Raw genomic sequence first — 16,231 nt, 5'->3', positions numbered from 1 at the left:
GATACTCTTATGGCCGTTCCCAATATTGAGTATATCTCTTACTTGCGATATGAAATCGTAACTATCGTTGACTCTTCTGTCCCAATAAACTTATCGACGGTAACTCACCTTATCCGTACACGCTGTCTGTCAATGGGACGACGTATATCTTACTAGCGGTAGAAGTTTGTATGGAAATTACAATTCACGCGTCCCAATATAAGGCGATAAGAATGACTTATCGGGTATATTTCGACAGCTTCGGATTATTGACTGCTAATTACTGACAGTAGAAGGTAGTACTTTATCTGTAGATAGCAGATTGGGAACGGCCGTTACAGATTAACAAAATCTTTAGTCTTATCATTGAACTTCCTATTCCTTTTTTTACGGAAAGCGTGGACAAACGAGCGTACGGGTCATCTAGGGTTATGTAATCGCAGCCGCCCACATTGTCTTGCAACCCTAGAGGAATCACAGGAGTATGCCGGCCTTTTAAGAAGGTGTACACGCTTTTTTTGGAAGGTACCCATGTCGTTATCGTACCGGAAACACCGTACAAGAAATCCCATTTAGCTTTGTCGTACGTGGAAGATAGCTCATTGAAAACTGACCTGTGGAGGACCACCACACATCCAGATGGTGGGGATGATATCCTAATTTATGGCGTGTCGTGCGAAGGTGGAATTCCTCTAAGCAAAGCTATTTATAATCCCAACGCTAGTGTTTGACAAACTTAGTTGATATTTATTTTCAAGCACTTGGTGGGTGAAATTTTTGTTATGTCGGAATTGATCAGGTTATTTATATTTTCACTAAGTTTACTTCGAATTTAGGCGAGTCATAGAAAACGATAGAACCAGCGTAAGGAAATATCGACCTTATATGTCAACAACTAAGGTCGAGAATGACATAACTTGCTGTTACATAAACAACGTGTTTACAAGTTTATTCTTTTTTGTTTATTATTTATTACTGATCTTCAAGAATAATCCATTGGGGTTTTTGATTTAAATGATTTATTGTTATTCGGTGCGATATAACAAGCGATCCAACTGCTAGTCTTGGTTGTTGAACACTAATTTGTGAAGAGTTATGGAAGACAAGAAGAATGGTATTTACTAACTGCTGGAATATGTAATAAATTATTTACGGAACTGTACCAATGTATTATGATCTCTGCAGACCTGGCACGTGACAACATTTTAGGCTTAATACGTCGAGTGTGACAGCAGTGAACGCATCTAAAAAAATAGAGTTGAGCTATTGACCTCTATTTTCATCAACGTGTGCGTGCGTACTAAAACAATGTGACTAACGTATGGTGAGTGTAAGACGTAGTTTGTCATGCGCACTAAAGTAATAATATGGCCTGTTGTATTGCGTTGTCTAACAGCAAGAGGCTCTATATAGACGTAAAAATTATCTCATATTTTAGCTTTACATTGACTTCAGAATTAAATTAGATGTTTAATTAAATTATGTTCCTGTGAGATTTAAATTTCGAATTAATTAAGCAGTTATATTGGCTACAAATGCCAGCATTCACGGCTGGTATAGCTGTTGTTCTCATAATCGAAGACGTCTCTTATGTTGTATTCCCTCATGCATACGCTTAACATTATATAAATTGATTATTAGTTGCCAGCTCATTAATTAGAATGTAGTGTGGTCCAAGATATAAGCTTGGGCAGTATTTTAAAATAGTTTTAAGTAAATTTTGTAAGTGTGCCTTTTAAAGTTACATATATAGTTCTTAATATTTACTGCATGTTTTCTAAATGTTCATTTATTTCTTACCACTCCTTTATTACCTGTATTTTTAATACAAAATCTGTAAGATGTCGCTTGGAATTCAGAAGTGTTGTTTGTAAATGTTCACAATGCTAGAATATGTTGTGCATTACTTTTAACTTGAAGTAGATATAAGAAGTATCTCATTAAGTTATAAATATCAAAGTTTAAATTAATATACGGTGTGTTTTTTATTCATTACGTGCACATGTCAATATCAGTGAAAGTGCATTATTTTATTGGTAGAAGAAATGATAAAAAAATCTAAAAAAAAATCTGGATTTATTTCTAGATATTTATATAATTCAACATATATGTAATTTATTTTTCGATGATTCGCCGTGGTTGTGTATTTATCACGGACTTTAAGGCGTTTACCATGTGCAGCGAAAAAAGTCAGCGAATGGAGTCTTTTCTCTTTCACTCATATCGTCACACACTCTTTCTCTTTCATTTTTATCATTGTTTCGGCTTCGTTGGTTATATCTGAATCCACATTCAGTGGACTGTATCTCATAGCCCACAACAGATAGACAGCCGAAATTTGACAGTGCGTATTGCTGCTTCCTATTTACTGCCGCTGTAACAACAATTAATAATAAAAATTAAGATATTAGATACTCTTAAAGATAATTTCATCAAAGTGGGGTTAATTTTATTTAAAATGCATATATACAGCCTTTTTATAATTATGTAAAAGTTACTCTGGTAAATTTTACTCTGACTGGTCGCGCTCAAATGAGTCAACTGTGGGCCTACCATGAACTCTTAGTGCGATTCAATTGACAACCTAAAATGAACTGCATTGCTATTTCGTACCACGACGTGATTAGAGCTCTCTAATTTAGGTTGACGTCAAATCAACTTATTAAATCGCAATGATGTCAATTGAATGTCAAAAATGATATCAACTGAATCGCGAACTGATTTAGTTCGTTCATTCATTCGTACCGAGGTGTTATTTCAACCTAAGCTGGATAGCTTATTTGTCAAAGTGACCGATTCGAAAAAAGTTGCTACTTCCTTATAGGAAAGTGAATCGTGCTGTTAATAACTTTTAAAAAATAGTGATAACATAGAAAAGAAAATTTGTATTGATTAAAGATGAGATGTGAATACTTTATTGGACTTTTTTGTAAAACAAAATACTGAAAATAAACACCAAAAAGGAAAATACTAGACGAGGCAGTAAGGGCCCGGGCTATAGCCCGTTCGCAAGAACGAATTAAAAAAAATGTACTCTGTGGTCCTGTCAAATCAAACATCAATAGAGGTGCGTTCATAACTCGTTATTTTTACGAGAACACATAAGCAAACATTTAACTTGTAATTCAAAAAACTATATTTATTTATATTAATTTATTTAATAAGTATAAAAAAGGGCTTAATGGTTTATAATTTGACGCAATTGCGCAATTTTAAAATGTATTTTTAGTATTTTCTACGCAAAAAAACCGCTAAAATTATATAATTTTAGGTTTCGAAACGCAATTTTATTTCGTTCATTCTTCATAAGCGATCCAAACGCCATTCAGTAAAAGGCACTTCATGGTATGAATTTTAGTGATTCAGTTTGGGTAACTAAACTGAACTGCATCGCATTCGCATCGCTTATTAAAAGTTGATGGTAGGCCCTCTGGAGTCGATATAATATATCCCAGTGTGACAGCGCAGTCTCACTCAATACAAAATAAAATGTTTAGTGCGCGTAAAGAAGATTTCAATTCAAAAATAATATTTCTTTTACAAAAGTAATAAATTATTTATTGAGCGCCTAGTTTACTTTCCGGGTTACATTGTTATCTTTATTTACTTCTACCAAAAACTAAATATAACCGAGAAGAATGAACTGATCGTCTTAATTATATTAAAACACACATATACACACCCATTCTTAGAAGTTATCATAATCATCAGCCGAAAGACGTCCACTGCAGGACAAAGGCCTCCCCCAAGGATTTCCACTACGATCGGTCCTGTGCTGCCCTCATCCAACGTATACCGGCGATCTTGACCAGATCGACGGTCTATCTTGTGGGGGCCTACCAACACTGCGTCTTCCGGTACGTGGTCGCCATTCGAGGACTTTACTGCCCCAACGGCCATCTCTCCGTCGAACTATGTGCCCTGCCCACTACCACTTCAGTTTCGCAATCATTTGGACTAGAAATTATGATTTTATTTTATTTTTATTTAATTTTATCTTATTTCGATAATCTGATTTGACTATGTATGTAATTATGTCTGGTACCGAGAAGTCACTGACAGCTGAAACATAGTTCAAACTGGTTTAGCGGTCTATGCTGCCTGAAGTGTATGCACTAAATTATAATTTAGAAACATATTTTTAACTTGTAATACTATTATTTACTGCAATATTTGAGAAATAAAGTTAAAACTATATATATAACAATACGGAGAGCACTAAATATTTATCTTATATCTTTAAACGAGCAATTCTTGTATATATATATATAATCTGAATCTCGGAAACGGCTCCAACGATTTTCATAAAATTAAGTATGCAGGGGATTTCGGGGGTGATAAATCGATCTAGCTAGGTTTCAATTTAAAAAAAAATGTTTTATCCATGTTTGAATGAGAAACAGCTACAATAATATTAGAATACAAGGGTAAATTTCGCCACTATATATAAGACTATTATAGCTCAGATGGGACATTGGGTGATCCGGAAAGCAGAAGACCCCGGTTCGAATCCAGATGTCCTATTAGTTTTTTTTTGTTCAAGTTTTGTACATTCTTAAAAATCCGAGCAAGGCTCGGTCGTCCGGATATTTATCATATTATACGGCCAGTAACAGCCGTAGGTCACATCAACATAATAATTCTCGTTCATAAAAAACCTCTATCAGTTTATCACTTGCAGTAAACCACAGGCGCTTGTATTTAATAACAAAGCTATAGATACGATATCTTAAGTTCGGATCGCCTTGGGTCTTCTCGTGTACATTTAAATTGATTACAAATACCCAAACCATTACTGAACAATTTCGACTTTGGAACATGCCCCATTTATTTGAATTGAATTTATAGTTCAATTGTTTGGCTTACATTAATTACGGATGTGATGGACAAAATATGTTAATAAAATCGCAAAGATTAAACCAAAATCAATAATGATTAAAAAACAAAGCATGAAGTATTATATTATCATGATGAAATAATAGTAACGGCTAAATTAATGTAAAATAGTGCAGTGCATTTATGATGCTAATGTTGAATTCTCATAGGAATATTCCATAAAGTAAGCAAAGATGTAAACTATATGTAAATGTATATAAAATATATTATGCAAACTACAACAATGAATGTAAACTACCTATCCATCGCTACATGAAGCCAGTGTTACACTTAGTGCTTGGTACATACGCCTCTAGAAAGTTCTAGATGAATAATATAAAAATGTTCGTGAATTATTAACTATGAAGTACTCCGGTGATATAGGGTGACTTCTATCCCATCTGGCATGTATATAGTATTTCAGGGATCTGCACTGCCAGATTAAGTAAGCGCGGGACCCGTAACAAATTCTTTCAAAGAGCCCTTGATTTATTTTTGAAATAGTCGCTTACCAAGTGTCTGTCCGTCAGTAAAACGGATACGACGCACGCACTCATACACATGACTTACTCGGTGGCTAAGCAACATTGGGGAGACAAAAAGATTCTCAATTATTAATCTTCATTCAAACTCAGCAAAGTTATTGAAAATAATTCCAATGGTTACACAAATAAAACTGAAAACAAAATTTTATGAATGATGCGGGACTCGAACCCGTGACCTCTCGCGTTCCGTATGAGCGCTCTTACCAATTGAGCCAACCGTTCGAGTTCGAGTTAGTTGATAAAATCTTGTATGCTTTCAACTCCCAGGTTGTGGCTTCATCATCTCACAGCGAGAACGCAGGTTCAAGTCCCGCATCGTTCATAAAAAAATTGTTTTCAATTTTATTGGCAGTTGGCTCAGTTGGTAAGAGAACTCGCACGGAACGCAAGAGGTCGCGGGTTCGAGTCCCACATCGTTTATAAAATTTTGTTTTCAGTTTTATGTGTGTAATTAATCCCATATGTGAGGGTTATCACTTTAAAACATAACAAAATGCTTAGAATTCCAATGGTAGTTTGCATGCCCTTGACGTGACCTTAAGCACCAACAATGCTCTCATAAGGTACTCTTGTTGCTAATAATTCTGGTAATTGGATGCTGTTAGACATGCTAGTTTTAACCTTCGTGAGTCGGAAAAATGGATATATTTATTTTTACATCTTAAGCACGTGTTGATGATCGTACATCGGAGCACGTGTCTGATCACGTGTCCGGGAGGGAATAGCAGGAGGCAGGGTCAGTTTGTCTCTATCCACACCTCTCCTCGTCTCACCTGCTAATAGCAAATTTGTAAAACGAGAACGAGACCTTGTGACTTTGAAGTTAGGAACATTTTTGCAATTTTTTTTTTTTTTTGTAAGAAATCACTTCGATCGTATTATGCAATGCTAATGCGAAATATATTCTTCTGAGGTAGTATTACTCTACTTTTTCATTTTGTTATATGAGTCAACAAATATCCAAACATTACTAAAGTATAATATATCTCTCAAGTGTGCGTAGCTTTTATGAAAAGATGTACAATTTTTAAGAAAACTTCTTAAGTATAAAAATTAAATTTGAAATCAAAATTTATGAACGATGTGGGACTCTGTTATTTTGCTGATGATTAGTATTTTTATATTTTATTTTATGTTTGTTTATTGCAATGCAAATTCCGTAACAAATTTTGCTTAATGTGTTGAGAATATCACGCGCAGAATGACCTACATTACTGCTCTACATAATATGGTCTTTGACGTCATACCTTTCACCTCCGATAACTGTAATGCGTTTGGTTGTTTTAAATTAATATCTACACCTTCGATAGCTCAGTTGGTAGAGCGGTGGACTGTAGTTGTTGATAATTGGTATCCATAGGTCGCTGGTTCAAATCCGGCTCGAAGGATCTTTTTTTTGTAATATTATATTTTTAAGAAAGGAAGGAATAGCAACAGAATACGCTATGTTTTGAATAAAAAAAGAATGTTTTGTTGTTAAATTCATATGTCGGAGAAAAATCATCAAAATCAGCGTTTTAAGATAGTAACCATTTAGTTAGAGTCATGTAGAATTAATTATTATTTTATTTCAATTTTATTGCACAAATCTTTACATTTATATATATATATGATTAAAAAGCTAGTATAAATTTGAAAGTATTTATTTCAAATTCGTACAGGTCTTTAGAGCCGTTTGGGGTTGTTTTATAAAACACCTCTTAATTTAAGTATACATATTTTTTCGAAATTAATCTTGTAGAAAGTAGTACATACGAATTTGTTTGAACGAGCCCCTTTTTAAAACAATACTAGCTGCTGCCCGCGACGTTGAATGCGTGGGCGCTATTTAGCAGCAAAAATAGTATTCCAGGATCTAGCATAACTATATGTAACCTATAAGTTGTCCCAACTTTCTGTTTATATCCTTGCAGAATTAAAATAATACATAAACTAGATATACGTACAGATAAAAATTCTATAAACTACTTTTTTGGCTTTGGTATTTTGTTTAGAAAAAAGAGAAAATAATATTTAATTAAAAAAATATTCAATGTATAGTTTTTAACTTTGTTATAATTTAACTGCATGTGAAACGAAATGAAATATATATTTTTCGCACACCACAGAATATTTAAATATAACAAAAATCGAGAATACATAACAAGCAATAGACAAGTAAAAAAGGGTGTGTGTAATGCGTGTAAAAGCGAGATATTAAAAAGAGACAGAGACAGAAATTCATAACATTTAACGTGGTAAAAAATGAGAAAGGATACAGTGTTTCTGTACCAGGCGAACATAGTGGAAGAGATTGTCTTATGTATGACGCGAGTATACGTCTGACGTCATGCGCAAGGCGTATTACTACATAGACACCTGGAGAACATAATAGTAATGTCTTTCAAAGCGGTTGAATACATGTGTCATCCTAGCAACATGTACCAGGACTTCATAAGCGGTTAAGAGGTTTATGCACAATGCAGGTTTCACTTCTGACATGCGTACTATGTACGCACGCAATTTGTTATGATTGTAAATCTAGTAAATATTATTTTTATACCTTTTTTCAGTTTTAAGTTACATTCAAACAATGGAAAAACCTATATTTAATTTACACGAAAGCAATGGTGATTAAATATTTATTTATTTGCGCATTCTTTTGATTTTGCTTTATCTGTTATAGAAAATGGATTTAATTAACTTTAAATGACAGAATTGTCAGTTTTGAGTCAGTACTTAAAACAAAATAGCGCGTAACCGAAAATCGTGACGATTTACTATAAAATTTCTCTCATACGTCGATAAAGAAGTTTCACTTCAATTATAAATCATAAAAGAAGCCTTATCCCAATTCAGTATTCGGTTAACAAATTCTGCTAAGGCAGTTTTGTTTGTTCTTCTAAAAAGATAAAAGAAAGTGTACCCAACTTCGTTGTGTATGTGGTCTTAAGTAGTGTAGCAAAGTGAACAGTGAAGACAACACGTGCGGGACTGCGAGCTCAATCTAATTTCCTGAAGCTTTGTCTCCTTGTATCCGATGTGTATTCTGAGCTCGATCGTATTTAGAATCATGTTCACATTTTTATCAGTCCCATTCATTACCCAGCGAATACATGTATTTTTAACGATTAAGATAATTCTCATACTTTCAATCCTTCTGTAATTCTACTATGTTATTATTTTCTTTATCTACACCCATGCTTTAAATCCTCTATTAAAGATTCTAAATCAGTTAGCTTATTGTTAACATTAAAGCACCCAATGTCCTAATAACCATTACATCATCCAAACGAGTGTTGTAATGAAATTCAGTACAACATTACAACACTGATTTGGATGATGTAATGTAGTACTGGATTTTTTAATGTTAGCAGTAAGTTTACTGTTTCAGAATCTTTTATAGAGGATTCATATTATGGGTGTAGATAAAGTCTTGTATGCAACTTAATAATTAGTATTAAAACACTCATGTGATACTATTATTACACTCACATAAACCCACATTCGTGTTTTAATACCCCTTATTACACAACAGTAGCATAAATAACTATTTTTATTTCTTATGAATATGTTAGTATTATTAGTCAAATATATTTATAAACCTAGAGCTAACTGTATCCAGTGTTTCTGTAAGGAACAGTCAGCTCTGGCAACAATCATCTTTAGGATGCTGTTACTGCTTACACGTAGACGCTGCAACATGGAGACCGCTTTTTTGCGCATTATGGCATGGAAGCCATCCACAGATGCGTCAGCAAATATTCCTCTGTCACTACAGAATTACATGATAGGGAGAAGTTAATTTAATCTTGGAGTAACTTTACACTGCGTTTATTAATAAGACAGTTTTTGTGTATGCATAGTACTCGAGGTCATAGAAGTATATCGCAAGTGTGGTCTATGAGTTTTTCTTTTAGAATGTCATGTCTCCTTTTTCATAGGTATATTATTACATTATAAACTATTAAGTTGGGAGTATTTAATTTTAATTTGTATTTCAACTGAAGCAACCGTGCTTGAATATACCGATATTACATCCTATAATTATATATCTATTTGCTAATTTCATACTTTGTATAAATATCTATATTTGCTTAGGTTAAGGATTGGTCTCCGCTGCGCTCTAACTAGATACCGTACTACTTAAAAACAATAGTTTTTTTATTACGGCATCTATTACATGCTTGTGTGCGTGGCATCTTGACACTCAATGGCATCTTTCAAATTTTGTAATATACGCTTCGTGTTATTTTACATTGAAATTAATAAAATACAAAATATTTACTGATGATATGTGATCCCATTGTCTTTCTCCTATTTTTTGTAGCATTATATTTACAAAGTTTTACGTTTTACTAATATACTTTTTTTAATATCACTCATCAACGATCTAGAAACATGCTAAAATATATTTTCTTTAAACATTTTTATGTGCCACCTGATATTATTAAGACATTTTAAACGTAGTTTATTAAATTTATAGAAACAGTTCGGAAATAAACGATGTTAAGTCAAATATTCCACTGTTTATCCAAGTTTGATCGAAGCTTTTCCCCGCTCTATTTGCGATGTAAATCCAGTGGAGACCGGAAAATAAAATTTAAAACTTTACTCGGCGCTGTAACACGCAAATCAGATCCATTTATACATTCAGATATTTGCAAGACTTATAAGACAATTTTAGTAGACAATTTTAATATATTTGGATTAGAATATATCAAGTGTTGCAATAAAAAATATGCAATTAGTAAAGTTTTCTTTTGAGTTAAATTTTGAGCCTTTGAGACAGAAATAGAATGAGTTTTTTTGTGACGTTTTATATGGGAGTGGACAATCGAGTATTTTTTTATGAAAATAAGGGACGAGACGAGCAGGACGTTCAGTTGGTAAATGATACGGCCTGCCCATTACAATGCAATGCCGCATAGGATTCTTGAAAAACCCAAAAATTCTGAGCGGCACTACAATTGCGCTTGTCACCTTCAGAAATAAGATGTTGTCTCATTTACCCAGTAATTTCACTGGCGGTGCCCTTCAGACCGAAACACAGTAATGCTTACACATAACCGCTTCATGGCAGAAATACGCGCCGTTGTGGTACCCATAATCTAGCCGACATCTTGTGCAAAGGAGCCTCCCACTGGTATAAATAAGGGTGAACTGATAGTAAGTGATCACCGCAGACCATACTCTGTGGTCACTCCAGAGGAATCACAAGAGCTTTGCCAACCTTATAAAAAGTCGATAGTGACGAGGATTGGATTGCTAAGCCTTGCAATTACTAATCAGAGACAGTAATCACGACCATTATGTTCACGAAACATCTTTACACAAACAATGAATTCAAGCTCTAAAGGTTGATACATCTAATATACGATAATTTATATTATTTAAACATGACTCATATATTGAATGGACCTTATTAACAAATTTGTTATGTATATTACAGCCATTGTAAAATAATCTATTTGATTGAAGAGATTGGCCGTTGAGTTTCTTGTATGTTCTTCTCACGACTCAACTTTTGACGAACACAAGTATAAAAAATAAATAAATGTAGTAATTTAAAAGAAATTTTTGGAGTGACGATGCAAAGCGCTTAACTTACCTAAGCCTAATTGAATAAAGTTTATTTTACTTTGACTATAGTTTAACAAATTAATTTAATTACAATTCATGTAAAGTATTGTAGCAACAATAAACCTTTATTTTCTTGCGAGGATTACATTTACAATTATGAATGAATATTTTAGGGAAGAGAACGACTCACCTCAAGACGCCTCTACAAGAAATGTTTAAAGATTAAAAACATTGCTCATTAAATATCTCTACTTATAATTAAAGTTAATAATTTTGGATAAAATCTTATGTAATTAATTATTAATATAATATTTTTGCTAAAGGTAATTAAAACTATGGAAGTTAGAGATAAGGAGAACCATCTGTGTATATGAAAAAGTGTCCGTCAAAATGCGTTAAATTGGTGTGGCGCTACAGTAGCATCAGGATAAATAATCATAAAAGAAGCGCCAAATTTAAAATAGTACTAATCACTCTAGATTCACGTTTCCCTATAATAATTCTGTAAGGTTATATTTACTACATTATTTTGTACAACGTAAGGTTGTTGAAATTTTGATTAATTAACCACTTTAGTCGACAGTAATATAATTTATTTAACTCGGCATACTTCAGTTCGTTTTCAATTGATACATTCACCATACTTCATACCATACCCTGTGCCTACACCAGCGCCATTGTGGAAGCTTTTTGAACTGTTATTTACAGCACACTTTAACACTTTATTCATGTAGGTCACGGAAATGACACACATGAATGTCAAAAAAAAAATATATTGTTTCTTACTGAATTTACCGCTACTTCGTAAAGGGTTGAGCTAATGAGAAGAAGTAGCAAGAAACTCATTGCTACCCTTTTAAGTCAAGATTTACATTTTAATTGTTTTACAAATCATTTCAATTACAATATATGCAAAGTGACGCAACAAAAATACTCAAATGTCAAAAACTGAAAGTCTTACACGAGTAAGTCAAAAAAAGAAAAAAAAGTAAATTAATACTTATAAACACAAGAGTTATTGAGTATAGTAGATGCATCAATCCACACACAACGTAAATAAATAGAGGCATTATGTGAGCATTTCATAAAATAAAATATATAATAACTTTAACTTTAAAGGAAATAATAATAATAAAAAAAACATCAAGCAGTCCTCCCGATAACAAGATCATCCAGCCACCACGAGTAGCACCCGTTCACGAGCATGACGCATCATTTGAAAGGTAAGAATGATTTATTGTTTTAATATTATTGTTATAATTTGTAGGTACACGAATGATAAGTCCGTGTGATCGATTGTAATAAATTCGTGAACAGATTTATTCACAATGCTAAACAAAGATGGCGGTTGCAATATTTATTATCAAATTTTTTTATGAGTGTGGTTTGGTTTTCGAGGATGTTTTTTATATTTATTTATTTTTGTTAGCTAGTTACCCACATGCGATTGTTTTCGTGGGTGTTGAAACCAATACCAGCTAGTGCAGTCAAAATGAAAATTTAAGATGGCGGCTGCAAGAAATTATCAAGTTTTCGTCACCGGTGTCGTTTTCATGGTTTTTGAGGGTGCTCAAACTGATAGTGCTGTCAAAATGTAAATCCAAGATGGCGGCTGCAAGAAAATGAAAACTTTTTTATCGTGGGTATTGTTTTCATGAGGTGAAGGTGTTGAAGCCGGACTTTGACATATGCTGGACTTTTGAAATAAAATTGTGTGTTCACCGATACTCCCGAAAATCTCGAAAATAATACCCATTTTGATTTTATTGTAAAAGACACATCCGCAATCTTGGATCTCAAAATACATGTCATATTCGTTATTGACAGGCCCCAAAACCTCGAAAATGATACCTATATTGATTCTATTAAAAAGTCATATCCAAGATGGTGTATCTCGAAATAGGTGTTAATTATTGTTCTAAGTAATAGGCACATACGAAAATAATTGCCCCGTCTAGACAATATCTTCGTGGTAGAAGTGAAACTTCAGCGGACAAAGTTTAAAAACACATATTTCAAAGTTTCAAGTCAATATTTCACATAAAATATTTCAACAAAATTAAAAAACAAATAAAAGAATTTGTTCCATGAAAAACATTCAATAAAATGTTTTTTTTTTTTAATATTACATAATATATAATAACATCATGTACCTAGACTATAATATTGTATTAGACACTATACCATATAGCCATTATACATAAAAATTTTACGCTTTTTACTCTTTAACGTTCCGCAACGCCCCAATTATGGAACTTCGTTCTAAAAATACAGTCCAGAGAACCTCTTCCTTAAAGTCGCTTAGAAAAATAGCCTGACAACCCTATAATTGCTTCAATGGAGTGTTCGCACGTGTAGGTAAGTATTTTATCAACAACGCTTAGTTTACGTACTGATACATATGTCTAGTGTGTTAAAACTGTATCTTCGGGGTTAGTAATTCCTTGACAGTTATAGATAGTTTCTGGTTGGAATTATTCTTCTCTCAAAATACATATTTCAAGAGAAACTCCGGTTTTGCGATGCGAGTTCTCTGCCGTACGTAATCACAATTTCGTCGGCTCGTCGCCACTTTATACGACTAACAAGCAAGGTTTTTGATGAAATGCTGAACGTTCTAGAATTCCATGGCTAAAAATGGTTAAGAATTCCTTTGTTTCATTTACAAATTCAATAGTCGTAGTTGGAAATTGGAATACTCTGTATGTATTAACACACAGCATATTCGATTCTCTTTTTTTAAGGATCAGCATTCGAAATGCGTCAGCACTAAATTTCCAATTTAAACTATCTCCGTAATTAAAAAAAAAAATTGAATTAGGCGTCTCTTTGTGGAAATCCGTAATTATACAAATGATTTAAGTTTTCTTTAGTGTTAATTCCGCCAATATTTGTTTTTAAAACAATTCGACACGTGTTTCGCCTCTACACGAGGCATTCTCAGGACGTGTTGTCTCGCCAGAATCTGGCACGAGCGATCGAATTGTTTTAAAAACAAATATTGGCGGAATTAACACTAAAGAAAACTTAAATCATTTGTATATCTCCGTAATTATTTAAAGATATTTTTTTTATGCTGACATAAACATACAAACACACACACATATACTTACATACACTTGCAAGGGTAAGAACAACACTTTTTTTTAAGTATTACATTTATTAAAAAATATAGTTTAAATTGGTAAACGGGGGGTCATAATACATTCACTCCCACTCAACTTTAGGGTCATCCAAGTTAGGTTTGTAACTAGATACATAGTTGTAGGTGAGATGTGCTTGTGTCGTGAGGAGGCAAGAGGCGAGGGCGGGTCGCGGCGGAAGGACACCGATTCCAAAAATAACAATAATCGTAGATAACTAGAATTAGATTAATTTAATAGATTCTATAAAAATACGCAATTATTTTTATACTTTTTAGTGCATATTATATCTATTGTTTTGGAATAGTGTTTTTGAAGTCGGTTGTTTTTTTGTTAACTTTTATCACCGCGGAACTTTAGCATTTTAATTGTTGTCATAGGCACTCGCGATATATATTTTATTAACTTGGAGCCGATATTACGATACACTTGCATGAATCGTGGTCGCGGCTGAACTGCGGAGGCGGCGAGAAACTCTTGACACATTGACACTTGACACTAATAGTATATCAATCTGTCCACGTGGCGCCTGATTCGTTTTGGTCATTGATTTCCTAAATCACGACACGCACTACTGACGAATTTATTTATTTATTGCACCAATAAGGTATACACTAATACATACACAATAATATTGACAAAAATACAAGTTAAGTGCTACTTTAACTATAGGCGCAAATGACATTCATATGTATGAAGAGAATAAGTACATTAGAGAGTAAAATTTTGATGTTTAAAAAAAATCGCGATTATGTCACAAATTTTAATTTTTAAATTAACTCGCAATTAAATTCAATTATAATATTACAATAAAAAAAAAAGACATGTGGCACTCGGGGACTGCCGCGGTGAAGCTATTGCATAGCATTTTTTATCATGTTATGCATTATCATGTTATGCATAAATAAAATAAATAAATAATTAATAAACGTAAATTCAACTTTACATTAATTTGTTACTTCTTAAAAAATAAATAAAGTAACGGATATTTTTTTCATTATACTTTTCTTATTTTGTTTCACTTTTAACTAATATATTTATTCACACAAAACAAATATTATAACTATATTTATGACTATATAAAATTAAAACTATCATTACGTGGAAGCGTCCCAAGAATACTGGCAGCATTTCCGCGTTGGATAGCTGGGCTGATCCGTTGACCGAAATAGCTGCCAGCGCTTGGGTTTCCAGTAGCCTTATTGAGGCGTGAAGATAGTTCTTTGTTCAATCTCGGCGTCTCTGGGCCCCACGGGCCAAGTGTCTCGACACCAAATGGCACAAAGATGTATGACCCACTGAGACCGACATATTTGCGATGCTTACTGTCTTCGGCAGTCGAAGCAGCAGCCCCAGCACCAACTAACGTAACTTGGACATGAGAAGGAGCCAGAGTGTCGACGCATCCGGTCACGTTCCACACCAGCGCCCTTTCCCGTGCCCAAACCACCAAGGTCTTACCATAGGACGCGTGCCACCGCGGCGGGTAATACCACCATTTGGCTCTAAAACAGCTGGTATATTAACAGCGGCAAATGCCCTGAATTTGTCAGGCTTCATTAATGCTGGCGTAAGTTATTATTAGTAGTATTAAAATATAATCAATATATTGAGCAACAGCGATTGCGAAGCGAAGATAGATAATCACATTGGTTTGCAATCTAGACCACGGTCTCAGTGCGTGTTCTCGATCCATATAACTCTTGCTGTGCATTCATTGATTACGTCGCACCTTTCACCTCTGATAATCAGATAACGTACGCTATTTTCACATTGGTTTCTACACCTTCGAAAGCTCAGTTGGTAGAGCGGTGGACTGTAGCTGTAGATAATAGGAATCCATAGGTCGCTGGTTCAAATCCGGCTCGAAGGATTTTTTTTAAACATGACCGTAGTAAATATGAAATACCACAGAACAGATTTCTGTTCCATGTGTGTTCCATAGCTTACAAAAAAGAACAAATGACCAGCTAAATAAAAGTTTGGAGTAATCTCACGTTTTATTTGTATACCATTAATTTATTTATTTTAATTATTCGGGATACCTATAGGTCATTATTAGTAAATCATACTTTAGATCGTGGAAATGGTCTCTTCGCCAGTTCGCATATTCTGGTTGCAAAGTAT

The 16,231-nt window shown here is 33.8% G+C and overlaps 2 non-coding genes across 2 annotated transcripts; both read left to right on the top strand.

The window, feature by feature from the left end:
• Positions 1–6,699: 6,699 nt before the first annotated feature.
• Positions 6,700–6,787, top strand: Trnay-gua (transfer RNA tyrosine (anticodon GUA)). Its single transcript is given in 2 exon segments — positions 6,700–6,736; positions 6,752–6,787. It is a non-coding gene; the product is annotated as a tRNA-Tyr (tRNA).
• A 9,102-nt stretch (positions 6,788–15,889) lies between these two features.
• Positions 15,890–15,977, top strand: Trnay-gua (transfer RNA tyrosine (anticodon GUA)). The gene is given in 2 exon segments: positions 15,890–15,926; positions 15,942–15,977. It is a non-coding gene; the product is annotated as a tRNA-Tyr (tRNA).
• Positions 15,978–16,231: the final 254 nt, after the last annotated feature.

The sequence above is a fragment of the Leptidea sinapis genome, chromosome 38 (assembly GCF_905404315.1).
Source record: "Leptidea sinapis chromosome 38, ilLepSina1.1, whole genome shotgun sequence".
In the NCBI taxonomy this organism is placed as follows: Eukaryota; Metazoa; Arthropoda; class Insecta; order Lepidoptera; family Pieridae; genus Leptidea; species Leptidea sinapis.
Note: the sequence above shows the minus strand (reverse complement) of the source record. Positions and strands in the feature narration are given on the sequence as shown.